At 35.6% G+C, this 12,515-nt stretch overlaps 1 protein-coding gene across 1 annotated transcript in view; it reads right to left on the reverse strand.

The window, feature by feature from the left end:
• Positions 1–6,884: 6,884 nt before the first annotated feature.
• LOC142644726 (putative disease resistance protein At1g50180) overlaps positions 6,885–12,515 on the reverse strand; it is a 51,858-nt gene continuing 46,227 nt past the window's right edge. Inside the window, exon 5 of the transcript XR_012845980.1 lies at positions 6,885–7,037. The gene's annotated coding sequence lies outside the window, so the exon portion shown is untranslated. The remainder of the gene's footprint in view (positions 7,038–12,515) is intronic.

The following is a 12,515-nucleotide window of genomic DNA, read 5'->3' on the forward strand; positions in this document are numbered from 1 at the left end:
AGCATGATCTCATCGGGAAACCTGAGTCAATTTCTATCCTCTCTTGCTCCTCTAAGAGATCTCCTCAAAGCCCTCATGTTCTTTTCAAACTTGAACGGGTGCAATGCTTCCCCCTCTTCGCCAGTTCAAGGATTTGTAAAAAGGAAAAGTTCTTCCAAAGTGTGGAAGGAAGGCTCCAAGTGATTTAGTCACTTTTCTCTCTCTCTCTCTCTCTCTCTCTCTCTCTCTCTCTCTCTCTCTCTCTCTCTTTGTGTGTTTTGCTTTAATTTTTTGAGTCAATCTAGTTTTTATGCATTGCTTTGCTTAACATGTTTTTGTTTAAGTGTTTTCAATTTTTTTTTGTTTTTTTTAAAGTAAAAAAAAATTGACAAATCAGAAAAATACAAAAACAATGTGTGTTTGTGTACATTGGTACTTGTGTACATTAAATGGCCATTGAAACAAAGTTTTCTAAACTTTGTATCTCTTGTAACTTAGATGAGCATCTCTATACACAACTAAGCAAGTGAGCTTTCTAGCTTGTGTTTGTGATGAGTAAGATTAAGTAATCTCTTGTACTTAACACTTGTATCACTCTTTTTGACAGGAAGGACTAAAAAATCCTAAGAGAAAGGCATAAATAACCATCTCACCACCATTGCCCACCAATCATGAGATGACATCTGTGTGCTTCGGCATAGCAAAAGTGTAATGTCAAAAGCTTAACATAATTGAGTATTTCTTTTCTCTCTCTTATATTCCCATGCATGATATGCTTAAAAGAAAATATGCAAAGAAGAATTAAAGCAAAAAGAATCAAATGCTATAAAATATGATTGCAAGCGTGTATTCTACGAGATGTGGGAGTTATAGGATGTACCTCAAAGGTGATAGTCTCCATCAAGCAGTTACGATTGTGTGTGAGTTAAATTGATTTGCTCATATCTCAAATCGTTATAACATGTAGACACTTATGCAATCTTGAGATGTTTTTCACACACAACACGCAATATTCTTTGCTACTTTTGATACATGTGCAGGTACAATGTGATTTGGCCATCACAAGGAATAATTGTGTTAATGTATACCCATTAAAATGTCTTAACTTGTTTTTAAAAAATAAAATTGGTTAGACATGTTTAGTGTGTGTGTGTGTGTGTGTGTGTTTTGGATCTAAATGCATGAAAATTTTCTTGATTAAGAGATGTTTTGAAAGCTAAAATTGTTGTTTGAATCTTTGGTTGAGTAGCTTGTTTGATTGCATTCATATCTGTGTTTTTCTCTTCCTTGAAAAACTATTTTTAAGCAATCTCACAGCTTCTTGATACCTCTCGACAGCTAGGCTATCTATTGAGCTCTTCAACTTTTTTTTATTGCAATCTCAATAGCATCGCAATCTCAATAGCTCCTCGATCTATCGAGAAAGTTTCTGTCTCCTCGATAGATGCTCATTAGCTTCTCGATCCATCAAGCCTATTTGCTATGGAATCCTCTGGATAGATCCTCGATAGCTATATTTGGCTTTTTAATTCTTGACACCTCTTGATCCATCGAGAATTATGAACTTCTATATAAAGGGACAGCGTAATTTCAACTTCACTTTTCTCAATCTCTCTCAATCCTTTCTGACCTCTCACCTTCCCAAACACCTCTCTCTCACTCTAAACTTCATTCTGAGTTTATTTTCAGCCTAGATCAAGTGTTTCTTCACTGGTAAAGGTCCTAAATCCTTCATTCTTCATGCATTTCATGCATTAGACCTAGGTTTTTGGGTTTTTGAAAACTTTTTGGGGGTTTTCAAAATTGATGAAGTTTTTGCAAAATTTTGGGATGGGTTTTGTATAATTGATTCTATATGATCATGCATTACATCAAATTTACATTTTAACTATGTTTCATGCATTTTAGATGTGTGTTTACTTTGTTGCAATCTTGTGTGCTGGTAGGTTCGGATTGGCCTGAGCCCATGACGCTTTTAAGTTTGCATGTCACATGTTCATGCATTTTTCATGCATATGTACCTTCATTTCTTTATATCCTTATATTGAATTGTTTTGGTGATCTTTTTTTTGTCTCCCTCTCTAAGTCTACATCATGGCACCCAAGCTTAAATACACTCCGTCTCGAAACCCTCTTCATTTCAGGGCATCTTCCTTTGATCCTACCCCTTCTCATCTTCGGTTCTATGATGAGAAAGCACGTAAGGACTTCTCAGAGAACTTTTCTTGACAAGGCATTCATTCGAAATGCCAAGTCATTATATCAGACTTCTTCGATACTGACCTACCCACTATCATTCACAATAGGGGTTAGGAGTCATTGTGTGGTGTCTTGGTCACTTGTCCCTCCATGATCATACAGGAGTTTTACTCCAATATGCACGGGTTTGATCATTCAATACCTCATTTTTCTACTCACGTTCAAGGTACGCGCATTACAATCACCCCGGATATTGTATCCAAGGTGCTTTATGTCCTGAGGGTGTTGCATCCTGACTACCCCAGTTATGAGTGTCTTAAGACTGTGTCTAAAGTCGAGCTCATGTCTTTGTTCTATCAGACTCTTTCCTCTTGAGGTGATAGTCAGAACACCCATTACTCAGCTTTTGCTAAAAGTCCGAGATTTCTTAATATGGTGATGACTTTTGTTTTACATCCATTGTCTCACTATAACTCTATCATAGAGCCTCGTGCTAGATTTTTGCTTTCCCTCCTAGAGCATCTTACTATAGATTCCCTTCTCACTTCATCCTCTCCCTCATAGATGTCTATAGGGATACGACAACCCGTGATAAGCTCATCTTTCCTTTAGCTATCACGAGGATTCTACGCCATTTTTCTGTCTCATTTCCTGCTTCCGATCATTTCTTTGTCATGTGTGCCATTGATGCGGCGACTGTCGGACGGAGTGAGGCCTAACTTGATCGAAGTGGCCACGGACTGAGACAGCGACACCTCTAGCTTCTAAAGCTTTATCCACCTCCACTCCTTCTTCTTCTGTGGGTGGTGTTACTTTTGATGCGATCATGGCACAGCTTCAGCACATGGATGCTCGCCTTGACACTTTTACCGATGAGTTATGTCAGGTGAACACCCGTGTCGGTCATATTGCATGAAGACAGGCTCACCTCGGTGGCTTTATTGAGTCTCCTATTCCTTCTCTAGAGACTTCTGAGGATGAGGAAGACGATGGTGGCTTTGATGGTGGTGGTGATAAGGATGATGGTGCTAGCTCCTCCAGCGATGATGAGATGACTACTTGAGATACTTGCCATTTATCATTCGTGACAAAAAGGGGAAGTAGTTTTGGGTATGAGAGTAGTCATGTATTTAGGGGGAGAGTTAGTACTTAGGAGATTTTTGTTAGGGGGAGTGTCTATATTTTGAGGGATGTAGTGAGGACTTATGTATCATTTCTTTTCTTTCTATTTTAGATATTTTGTTCAGTACCTTTAGTTTTGTGACCACTTTGTGATAGCAAACCTTGTATTTATTTTTGATGATATATATATATATAATGAGGTTGCTATTGCAGTTCTTTCTCCTATCTCTTCATGTGTTGTTTCTTTTCTCCCTTTATGCACATGTTTCTTATATGTTTGTATGCAATCTTTTATTTTTGTTTCACACTAAGATGTCTTGATGAGTTTTGTTTAAAAAGTTTCTGAAATACAGGTTATCAAAGTCTTCCATGCCATGAACTCTCTTCTTGCAATATTTTTCAAGAGTTTGTGTTAGGATAGATTTTATTGTATTCAACAAGTGAGTATGAGTCGAGTGATTTATGACTTCTCTCATATGTTCATTTGTTTGTTGTGGTTTTGTCACGGATTGCCAAAGGGGGAGATTGTTTGGACATATGTGATTCATGTTAGAAACATATGTCATCATGTATTGACTAATCTTTTGACAGAACGCACTTTACTTGTAATTGGGAAGATCTAGGATATGTTTAATGCTTCAAGGAACATGGTTTCAAGTTTAAGTGTTAAAGCCATGCAAGTCTGTCCAAGAATCAAGTAATGAAGTGCTGGTTTTTAAAACTTGACAGCTAGTATCTATCGAGATTTAAAAAGTTGTCTAAGCTCGAATCTCGATAGCTACTCGACAGATAAGGTATCTATCGAGAATTATGAAAATCAAATTTTCAGTTCTGATTTCATTCCAATTCGTGAGTATGTGTTTGGGCTATCTTTTCTCACAACCTTAAACATATATAAGAATTGTTTTAAGGGCCATCACAGTTGATGTACATCAATGCAAAAGTTCTTTACAAGCATATTGTGAACTGAAGATATATGCCCTAGTTCATCTTTATCTTGAAGAAGCTGCTGTGTTTGTACACTATAGGATTTTGTGACCAAGCAACTTTGTGATCTTCATTGTGTGATGAACTGAAGAACTTTGCAGCCAACATCCTTCTCAAGTTAGTGATCAAGTCGCATACTGGGATCCGTGCATCTATTGGTTAGTCACATACTGGAAGTCGTGCATTAAAAGGAGAGATTGTCACTATAGAAAAAGTCCAATTGGGTATTAGGGTAAAGGTTCAATTGTAGGTTGGTATAAGGTACTGGGATTCCTTTACTTATAACCGCTTGTTGTGATAATAGTGAATTTTTTGGAGTGGTGACCTTAAAATCACCCGGTGGGATTTTTGCCTTTGAGGTTTTCCCCATTCGAAAAAAAAATCACCTTGTCAAATTTATTTTCCGTTGCATTTTATTTTAGTTGGTGATTTGTTTGTACTACCACATACATTGCATGTTAATTTGATTAATTAATAAACTTGACTAATTAATCAATTAATTCATCATAAGGGGTCAATACATTTTTGGCATATCAAAATTAGTTAAAAATTACCAAGAAAAATGGTCTAATATTGGGCCTGGGTCGGAGATTGAAAAAGATTGCACCCATGGTTGTACCCTAGCACCATCCTCAAGTTTTCAAGAAATAAAAACTTACCGACAACTATGTGGAACCGGAAGATGGAGGGAAACTATGGTCTAACAATAGTGAAGAGGCCTCCCTCAAATCTCTCTCCAACTCTCTCTGCATCATATCTGATTCTCTCTCTGTGACTCACAGATGCTCCCTAATCTCTATTGATATATGTTCGCTTATATTTGTTTCTCTAGCAGTTTTTTTTATTGTATATCATGTGCCAAAAGTTTAGTAGACAGTGAAACTCAAATGTTTGTCAATTATATCTCTTTCTTTGGCAGTTTTATTTTAGTATATATCCTGTGCCAAATGGTTAGCAGACAGTGAAACACAAACATTTGCATCACATTTTGTAAAGTTGTGATTTCCAACTATGTTGTATTGGCTTTAATTCCGTGCCAAATTTGATTGTAATTTCTTCAATCATTTTCCTTATATGTATATGGGATTAATTGTAAGGGGTGAGTGTGAGAGATCGATGAAGACTCAAGCTTCAAAGGATGAACAAGTGGATTTCGCGATTGGTTCGCGACTATCTCACGAGAAGCTTACCTTCAAAAAAAGCCACGTGTAGAGCACATGACTAGAAGATGAAGAGTCGTGCAAGGCTGTATTTTTCGTGAGTGTCTCGTGGGTAAGGCCAACCTGTAGAGGACCCGTGAAACTTTCTATTTGGAAGAAAGTTATGTTTTGCTTTATCATGTCTTTACCCACACTATATATACTCTCATTACCCACATATTGTAAGGAGTGCTTTTCAGAGAGAAAATCCTAGAAAATACACTTGAGAGTTAGAGATTGTTATACCCACAATCATCTACACATTTCCTTGTGGTTTTCCTCAACTTCTACCTCTGCATATCTATATCTTTGGAGCCATTCATTGGCAGATGCAATCAAACTGAATTGTGAGATCCGGAAAGCTAGAGAAGACAAGGCTCCAAGAAGTTAGTTGGTAGCAGGAGCTTGGAGGGCTCAAGTACATGGGGTAGACTAGACTTGGAGGGTCTTTTGTTATTCATTCTCTAGTGGATCGATTTCGACTTGGACGGTCACGAAGAGGTTTTTCGCCGAGTTCTTCAATTTTCGCTTCGATAACACGTCTCGATGTTATCTTGTGTTTGCATCTCTCTTCCCTTATCCTTGTGCTTTACTTTTATTTTTGTTGTTCATGTTTATGCACTAGAGTAGTATTGATTCATTACACACATTTACTCTTGTTTCACACTTTGATTAAGTTAGAGTTAAAGCAATCTAGCTGTAATTTTTAATTGGGGGTCTGAACAAGATCTTGTGTTTTAGCACAAATCCAAGCTTTCATATAAACTCTAAAATGTTTGGAAAGAAAAAATTGAACTCCTGTATGGTTATCAATTCAAGACTTGCCTAAAACATCAATTACGGGTAATCCGAGAAATGGAAAACATAAATAATCATTTGATACTATGCTCAACAAAATAATTTCAAAAAACGATCATGCACATGCAATAGCTATGATTCCCCACTAATCACAATAGCATAAAAACCTAAAAGACCTCATCTTCCAGTTTACAAAAAGCAGTTTACAGCTCATATTCATCCAACACTATTCAACTATAACTATATACTATTAAGAACAACCAAATTCCTTCTAAAAATGATTATAAAATAGTTCATATTAACCCAACACTATTTAGCTCACGTATGATGTTGAATTTATAGAATTCCTATTATGGCATAAAATCTAAAAGGAATAAAAACTCCATCAAACATAATTTTCCTGAATAATGGTTTATTTCTCAATTGCACATAACTAAGGTTTTAGTTACTATATTGATACAGAAAAAGCAGAGATTTCCATTTATGCTAATTAATATTCCCAGCTCAAGAAGATACAGTATTACTGCATAACACAAGGACAAACTGAACTAGCTTCACAATCAACAACAAACAACTAAAATGCTATGAGATAAACATAACTTGAAGAAATGAGGAATCCCACATTAAATGAAGGATTATTTTTCTCCTCCAATGATACATTGGTTTCTTTTATACAACATAATAAATGAACAAAGAGCGCAATCATAGCAAAGCAGAAAAGCGGAGCAAGAAAGCAACACTAAAATAAACACACTAATGCAAACAAACCACCCAACAAAATATCACAATGTAGAGTACCATCACCATACAAAAAATTCTTTACATCACTACACATAGACATCAGAGAAAATATTTAATGAGTCGGTGCAATCATATCCTTCAAGTTGTACAACTGACACCAACCCGTACCAGTAGTAGACCATGGATGATTTCACCTAAAAAAACGGAAGGAGAATGATCAGGCCCAAAACATCAAAAACAAATTAAAATGAAATATTCTATTATATGAACTCATTAAAATAACATTTAGAACTATATTTACACCATCAGCCAATATATTTATGAAGTAGGAATGAAAAGAAAGTAGAAGGACCCAAAAAACGGACAAGCAGCCACCAGTATAACCCCACTGAGCTAATCTTTCTCTAATTGTCAATTTGTATTTTATTCCTAATCAACCAATAAAGGCAACCAGGGGATAGCAAGTTTAAACCACCACAGTCTCCACCATCCCATCTCATTTGCCTTAGCTTTATATTCATTGCAAATGGCTGCACAAGAGTAGCCATCTTGATCTATTCACAGACCACCTAGCTTTATCTCCATCTTTAAGCTGAACCAAACACAACAGGCATTGTATGGTGATTAATTTTTTGGACCTTGCAAGTTTCCAAACCCTTATTTTGTTCTTCAAAACTAAATCAACCTTTGCCTCAGATTTTGTTGCTGCACCATGGATAATCCTAAAGCCATGCTTCATGAAAAGGATCTTAGTAGGATCCTAATTATCATGTCATAAGAAAACCTTCTACCATCCCCAACATCAAACCTTATGAACCTCCTAACCTCACTTCTAAATTTTAGGTTAGCTTTGCGGCCCCATGTACAATGGTGTGGGACCTTTACAGTCCAAAAATATTTTCCATGAAGTAAAATCTAGCACTCTTCTTAGTGCCAATGGAGGCATAGAAAGTTCAAAAATCCGTGAGGTTGAAGTGAAGTGAAACTATGCTGAGCTATCCAAGTTATAAATTCTAAAATGTTTGTAAAGAAATAAAACTCCCATGCAGTTGTTGTAAGGTTGTGATTTACAACTATGTTTTATGTTGGCTTTATTCCATGACAAAAAAGTGTTGTATTTGCTTTATTTTGTTCCTTGTATTTTGTGGGATTTTATTGTATTAGGTTTAGTATTAAGTTGGTGAAGAATCGAGCATAAAATGAAGAATTAGTGGATTTCATGAGTGTCTCTCTAGAAACTTACCCGAAAAAGAGCCACGTGAGAAACACATGCTGGAAGCTAAAGAGTCGTGCTAGCCTGGAGGATTTCGCGAGTGTCTCGCAGGTAAAGCCTTCTCGCGAGATACCCATAATACTCTCTGCCTGGAGGATTTTAAGTATGACTTTCTTACCCTTCACCCATACTATATATACCCTTACCCACAAAAGTATGAGAGGCTATTCAGAGAGAAAAATCTTAAATAGGATTTCTACAACACACACACATCCATCTTTTAGAGAGAGAGCTTCTCATCCTTAGTGAGAAATTATTGTAGCCTCTTCTCCTTCCCTCTCCCATTGTCATACCTTGAGATGAGATTTGTACCCAAACACAACCCACACATTTTCAGAGTGTAGAGAGTGTTTTGGTGCTTGAGAAACTTTGGAGATTTTCCCAAAAAAACTGGTAAGGCTTGGCGGATGCAATCGGGCGCATTGCGGGATTTGAAAAGCTAGACAAGACACGGTTCTGAGAAGCCTTGTTGGAGTAGGAGCTTGGAGGGCTTAGGTACATTGGGTAGATTAGGCTTGGAGGGTCTCTTGCTATGCATGTATCCCAACTTATTATCTAATGGATCAATTTATTGCTTGGAGGGCAGCGGAGAGATTTTTCACTGAGTTCTTCGGTTTCCTCTTCAATAACACGTCTCAGTGTTATCTTGTGGTTGCATCTCTATTGCTAGGATGTGTGCCCTTAAATCCTATTGTATGATGCTATGTATGACATTATGTATGACATTATGTATGACTTAATGTTGTGATTAATAAAGTTGTTTTATTATTATCTAAAAATAATGGTAACATGAATATTGGGATATTATCATATGGTCCACGAGAAGTATAGTATGTGATTTATGTGATTTAGTCACAGAAGATATAAATCACAAGTTCTTTGTAAATTTAGAATTTTAGTTCGTAGTCGATGATGAAATTGGGTATTTTATCTGCGAAGACTATAACATATCAACTTAGATAATTTGTCTTGATCATGGAAATGGAGATTTCTAGTCAGTATGTTGAAATATTTTAAGAGTTAAAACATATTGAACTGGACCGCAGTGAGATTTATTATTATCTTAACAACTATCAAATGAATAATAAACTCACGACTTCTATTTACATGAACTTTTAATCCTGAAAGGATAATGAACCTAATCATGAAGTGTAGGTTGCTTTGATATATCAGGAGCGAGGTCTAAAGTTACGATCAAAATCTCAGTATGTTAGGCAACCACATTTAGTTTTAATGGAACATATATTCTCAAGATGAAATTCATAGTTTCTTAACGGAGATACAAAATATTCCCTTAAGATAAGTTTAACGGGTTTGGTTATTCAGAGTGTTAGGCCTAACCACTTTAGTGAGGAGTTACTAAAGTATACATTTATGAAATTAGATTTCATAAATATATGATGAATAACTTAAAGGATTAAACTAGGTACTCAAGGAATTAAGATATAGTAATCTTCAAAGTGGCAGTCTATATTTATGACTTTGTATTACTACGAATATTTTATGAAGAGGTTGCATGTACAATAAAGTCTCGGGATATAATTTATAAATAAGGCCTAGACTGCAACTATATTTATATAGTGGTATTAAATATAGTTAATGGTAACTTTGGACTTGTCAAGAGTTGACAAAAAAACCCAAGGCCCATTGGAGCTAGTGTCTTATTGGTCCATTTTGGTCCCACTCCAAGCCACTCACTTAAGTCCAATTGGAAAGGCCAAAAGGCCAGCCCAATTAGATAATCCATTAGATACAAAGGGAGAAACGTATAGAATTTTTAGGAAGTTGATAACACTATTGTGAAGTGGTGTGTATGTGAGTGTTAGACACTTTGAAATTCTCCCTTAGAAACTGATTGAGAGGCAACACTTCTTGGGCCTTAGTAGAATTGGAGTGAAGATTAAAAGTGTTCCCAAGTGCTTCTAATCTTTGTTTTTGAAATTCACCGCACCAAGGTACACTCTCTTGTTCTTAAATTCTAAAACTTACATAGTACATGTTATCAATTGCGAATGAAGTAGACCCATTAATTTTCTACTGCGTATGTTTTGTATGCGATACAAACAAGTATTTTCCTACAATTGATATCAGAGCCAGGTTTTCATTTTTCTATCTATATAACATGCTTTCTGAGTTTCGGAATTAGAGATGATAGTTTCATGATGTTAGAAAGTTATGTAATTAATTTTCTGCATGGTTGTTGAAAATATTGTTTGATACAAACTGTTATTGATGTTATGATATTGTTTAAATTTGAGTTAAAGTATGTTAAATTGAACTTTAAGGTTATAGCATCAATGAAATTGAGTTTTGATATCAATCTCTGTCCATTATGTTCATATGATAATTGTTTGTTCATAAAAATACTTTAAAAAAATGTCTTAGAAAAATTCTGGAAAATTCAAAATTCGTGAAGCTCGATCAATCGAGAATCTATCGAGCATCGATCGAGCAGGCAGAATTTTTCTCGATCGATCGAGGTACATTCTCAATCGATCGAGGACTGAAGGTTCAGAATTTTCTCTAAGAGCTTTTTACATGTAAAAAGAGCAAGGCTATGTGTAATTAGTTTACGCATGTTTTAAAATTAAAAACCTTTATTTTAAAATATCTAGTGGAAGAGAGATACAAGGGTTGGATCTCACAGCCTTCATTATTAATTCATAGTAGTATAGGATAAGCACCTCATCTTGGCATATATACCTCGCGATCCCAAAGGAGGGTGTTTATTTCATAGTACTACGAGATTGAACTTACCTGTTTAAAGTAGTGTGGATAAGCACCTCATCTTGGCGTATATGCTTCGCGATCCTAAAGGAGGGTGTTTTTTTTCATGGTACTACAAGTTTAAACACTATAAAGAGAGATGAAATGTGGCTACACATGATTCTAGATAATGTTATACACTAGACTAAGTATAATGTTAACCTCCCAAAGAAGCTATGTCATTATTACTTAGAGGCTAAAGGTAATATAGCATATTATTAGTGTTTGATAAGAGTTGGCAAAACAACCTACACTTCATGATTAGGTCCATTATCCTCTCAGGATTAAGAGTTCATGTAAATAGAAGTCGTGAGTTTATTATTCATTTGACAGTTGTTAAGAGAATAATAAATCTCATTGCAGTCCAGTTCAATATGTTTTAACTCTTAAAACATATCAACATACCAACTAGAAATCTCCATTTCTATGATCAAGACAAATCATCTAAGTTGATATGTTATAGTCTTCGCAGATAAAATGTCCAATTTCATCATCGACTATGAACTAAAATTTTGAGTTTACAAAGAACTTGTGATTTATATCTTCTGTGACTAAATCACATAAATCACATACTATACTTCTCGTGGACTATATGATAATGTCCCAATATTCATATTACCATTATTTTTAGATAATAATAAAACAATTTTATTAATCACAACATTAAGTCATACATAGCATCATACAATAGGATTTAAGGGCACACATCCTAACAATAGAGATGCAACCACAAGATAACACCGAGACGTGTTATCGAAGAGGAATCTGAAGAACTCAGTGAAAAACCTCTCCGCCACCCTCCAAACGATAAATTGATCCGCTAGACCCCCACGTGCCCCCCCCCCCCACCCAACCCCACTCCCCACCACTCATTTTTTCACTTATCTCTTACTCTCTTTGACCGGCTCACTTCTCCTTCTCTTTTCTTTCTTTTCTTCTTTTCCATTTTCGGTAGAAAACTCCTCTTCACTCCCTTAAACTCTCTCGCTGGTACCTCCATATCACTACTTCTATCATCATTTTCAGGCAAGATCACCAGAAAATTCTTGTGAACCCATAAGCACCTTCACATCTTTTATTTGAGGTAAAAATTTCTAATCTTTTTGGTGAGTTTTACACTTTTGCTTGAGGTTATTTTTATCTAAGCTTTAATAATGATACCCATGTGATTTATGAGCATTAGAAGTGATATTTATGTATTTTTATGTATTGGTTTTGTATTGGTAGAATTATTTGATGAGTGGGTATATAATGTGTGCTAAAATGGCTACTTAAGGTTTATGTATGGTGGAAAATTTAGGGGTTTTAAGTTATGACATGTGATGGTTGGTAAATTTAATTTTCTATTGCCATTGGGTTTATTTGGAGTTAGTTAAAGTTCTAAATTTCTTGTCTTGGAGGATATTTTGATTTTTGCTTTCATGGGCCTCTTAATGATGTGGTGTAAATTT

This window comes from Castanea sativa, chromosome 7 (genome assembly GCF_040712315.1).
Source record: "Castanea sativa cultivar Marrone di Chiusa Pesio chromosome 7, ASM4071231v1".
NCBI classification, from domain to species: domain Eukaryota; kingdom Viridiplantae; phylum Streptophyta; class Magnoliopsida; order Fagales; family Fagaceae; genus Castanea; species Castanea sativa.